We start from the raw sequence: 3,978 nt of genomic DNA, 5'->3' as shown, positions 1-3,978 counted from the left end.
CCTTGTCACCTTGGTTGTTCATTGTGTTTAATGGACTATTTTTCTGCCTGGACATTAATAGAAGGTTTTTCTGCCTTTTTTTTTTTTTTTTTTTCAGAGAGAAGATTTATTATATAAAGTTTTCTCTTTGGCTTGTTGCAAAGCAGACATTTTCTTTGGTTTCCAATAGGTGGTGTTTAAGTTTCTTGGATCCCTGCTTTGTATAAAGTCTCAATAATGCCTTTTTTTCTTATAGATATTCAATCATGCTCACTACTCACTCTCTGTCAATGTTTGCAATAGTTTTGGTACCGTTTGCTGATTCCCCTGCGGCTCAATGATGTTCAGTCTTGAAGAATATGGTGGAGGGGCCCTCTGGGTTGGGGGATTGGGACTGAGGTTCAGCCTCACATTCGCAACCATGGCTGGTAATAATCAACTGTTGTTTCTCGGCTGTTCCCACTTCTCTGCCATCTACACTTCTCTGCTTTCTGCCCTGATGCCTGGGCACTGCCGCCGGGTGCATGGAGTTTCCAGCTCTCCCAGGCAGGGCTGTTCAGTGAACTGACCACACCTTCTCCCTTTCTCCTTTTCCTGCAGGGATCTCTGACTGCGAGAGGCATTTTCTCCCAGTCTACCACCTGACTCAGGGTTCTGACCTGTGGTAGCTCTTATGTGTAGATCCCATGCTCAGACATGCTGGTGTGCAGTTTGAGTGTTTTTTGTTGAGTTTTAGATGTTCAGCTTATTGTTGTTTCAGAAAGAGAGATCTGGGGACATCTCTCACTCCACCATGTTTCTGATGCCACTCCCTGTTAATTGTTCACAGGTCTCTTTCTTCAGCTTCACGATACTGGAAAGCAGGTAGGCTGGTTCTTTATTTATGTATGCTTCTATGCCTAATGCTGGCACAGAGTGAACAATTTAGTATGTAGTTTTTGGTTGACTTTTAGAACATTATATTTGTAAGAGAACCTTGAAAGGCTGCAAAATCTCCCACCCAAAATATGCCTCTTTGGCATAGAATTATTTTTAGCTGATTATTGTGAGAAATAGCGGACACAGGACAAGCTCCGAAAGCAAAGTAGAAGTTACTCTGTTTTTGTACAAGACATTTACATTTATAAAGGAAATCTCCATTTGTAAGGGTGTCTTCCATTCTTTACCAAGAGCAGAAAGGCGAATTCTCCCTCAGACTGCTTGTTAATCTGTAGTGAGAGTTCCTTGTCACTGTCCCTTATCCTATTCCAGGCCCGCGGATCCCTGCAAATCTCAGTCATGTGTCAGTGCATCTCCATCTATCATGCCAGGCTAGTGTCCAGATTGGCAATGCCTGCTGGGAGCTCTACTACCTGTAACATGGCATCCAGCTTGATGGTCAGATGCCAAGTGACAAGACCATTGGTGGGGGGAGACGACTCCAACACTTTCTTCGATGAGACAGGTGCTGGCAAACATGTGCCCAGGGCGGTGTTTGTAGACCTGGAACCCACGGTCATTGATGAAGTTTGCATTGGCACCTACTGCCAGCTTTTCCACCCCGAGCAGCTTATCAGAGGCAAGGAAGATTCAGCCAGTAACTACGCCATTGTCAAGTGGATCATTGACCTTGTCTTGGACCGAATTTGGAAGCTGGCTGACCAGTGCACAAATCTTCAGGGCTTCTTGGTTTTCCATAGCTTTGGTGAGGGAACTGGTTCTGGGTTCACCTCCCTGCTGTGATGGAACATCTCTCTGTCTATTATGGCAAGAAGTCCAAGCTGGAGTTCTCCATTTACTCAATCCCCCAGGTTTCCACAGCTGTAGTTGAGCCCTACAACTCCATTCTCACCACCCACACCAACCTGGAGCACTCTGATTGTGCCTTCATGGTTGACAATGAGGCCATCTATAAGATCTGTTGTAGAAAACTTGATATTGAGCGCCCAACCTACACTAACGTTAACTGCCTTATTAGCCAGATTGTGTCCTCCATAACTGCTTCCTTGAGATTTGATGGAGCCATGAATGTTGACATGATAGAATTCCAGACCAACCTGATGCCTCTCATCCACTTCCCTCTGGCGACCTATGCTCCTGTCATCTCTACTGAGAAAGCCTACCATGAACAGCTCACTGTAGCAGAGATCACCAATGTGTGCTTTGAGCAAGCCAATCAAATGGTAAAATGTGACCTTTACCATGGTAAATGCATGGCTTGCTGCTTGTTGTAACATGGTGGCATGGTTCTCAAAGATGTCAATGTTGCCATTGCCACCATCAATACCAATCGTATCATCCAGTTTGTGGACTGGTGCCCCACTGGCTTCAAAGTTGGCATTAATTACCAACATCCTACTGTGGTACCTGGTGGAGACCCAGCTGAAGTACAGCGAGTTGTGTGCATGCTGGGCAACACTACAGCTATTTCTGAGGCCTGGGCTCACCTGGACTACAAGTTTGACCTGATGTATGCCATGCGTGCCTTTGTTCAATGGTATGTGGGTGAAGGAAGGAGAGTTTTCTGAGGCCTGTGAGGACATGGCTCCCTTTGAGAAGGATTATGGAGCAGATAGTGCTGAGGGAGAGGATGAAGGTGAAGAGCATTAACCTGTCTGCTGCAATGTTACACTCCAGTGTCTTAAAATTGTCTTATTTTTGTTATGTGAAGTTGTCCATTATGTCCCTAACTTGTCAATAAAAGTGATATATTTTAATGTTAAAAGAAAAAGAACAGAAAGGTAGCTAAATCACAAGAAACTCTTATTGATGGACAAGGTGGGTGTTTAAATCTGTGTAACGAATCTTGCTCTTGTTTACCATTCCTGTTCTAGTAGCCTCCCCAATACTGGCCTCCCACATTTTTCTTTCTTTTGTTTTTAGTTGAACATGGAATCTAAGCAGGAGTTCTATGAAAGCCACATTTTCTCTGGGTATCTCCCATGTACACATGAAGTATAGTATACATGTTAGTACACTTGTTTTTGTTTCTCTTTTATTAATCTTTCCATTATCACAAGGGTCTCAGCCAAGAATTCTGAAGTGTAGAGAAAAAATTGTTGTTTTTTTCTCCCATGCAACCTAAAGGTATTCTTTCAAATATGGAAGGTGTCACTCAAACTGAGCTGAATAAAAAAATAAATAAATAATTACTAATCAAATCATCTAGATTAAAACTAGATGAATTAGCAGTTAATCAAAAATAAAAAAAAAATAAGACTCTTCCCATTTTTTTTTGTTTTATTAGTTTAAGGTTTATGCTTCTATAGAGTACTTCTCGAGTAATGTTTTAATTACCTGTGTTCTGTTCGTTTCCAGACTAAAATGATAGGTTGTTAAAGAAAATAACTGTGCTACATTTAGACTATTTTATGCTTAGCAAAGTATTTAGTACAATTTAGAAAATGAATAAATGTCTACTGTTATATTTTAGTTATAATTCTAGTAAAATATTTGATAGTTACCCCTAGCTGTATTGTAAGTGATTTAAAGTCCAGAATGATATGTTAAGCTTTTTTAGTACCAAACACAAGGGCTTATTCTTTTAGAAGACAAATAAATTATCCTGATTGACTTATATTTCTATACAATTGCATGGTCTAATTTACTATGCCGCTAAAACTATTGTGATGACATTTAATTGTAACTGTAGAGAACTAAAAATTTAACTAGCCTCATCCTTAATTCATAATTTCATTAAAGAAATTGCTGAACACTATAAGTACCACACACTTCATTAGAAATGAAACCATAAATAGAATTATCCCTGTCTTCAAAAAGCTATATATCATTTTATTTGGGAGTGAGGTATATGAGAGTAAACTAATAATCACAAAACAATAATATATGCTAAAATATAGTTAGGAACAATGACTAAAGCAGAACAAGTATGGTTCATTTAACCCAAGAAGGTGGAGAGGTGTCATCCAGAAAGGGTCTCCTAGAGATGTTGATATGTCTGCTTAATTGTGGAGGGTTGCTCAGAGTAAGCCAATAAAAAAAATGAGTTTATGAATTCCA

General features: G+C 40.3%; 1 pseudogene; it reads left to right on the top strand.

Annotated features, from left to right (window-relative positions):
• The first annotated feature begins 1,248 nt into the window (after positions 1–1,248).
• Positions 1,249–2,568, top strand: LOC102896821 (annotated as a pseudogene).
• Positions 2,569–3,978: the final 1,410 nt, after the last annotated feature.

This window comes from Pteropus alecto, unplaced genomic scaffold, assembly GCF_000325575.1.
Source record: "Pteropus alecto unplaced genomic scaffold, ASM32557v1 scaffold3, whole genome shotgun sequence".
Classification (NCBI taxonomy): domain Eukaryota; kingdom Metazoa; phylum Chordata; class Mammalia; order Chiroptera; family Pteropodidae; genus Pteropus; species Pteropus alecto.
The sequence above is the reverse complement of the archived record's forward strand: the minus strand, read 5'-3'. Positions and strand labels throughout refer to the sequence as shown.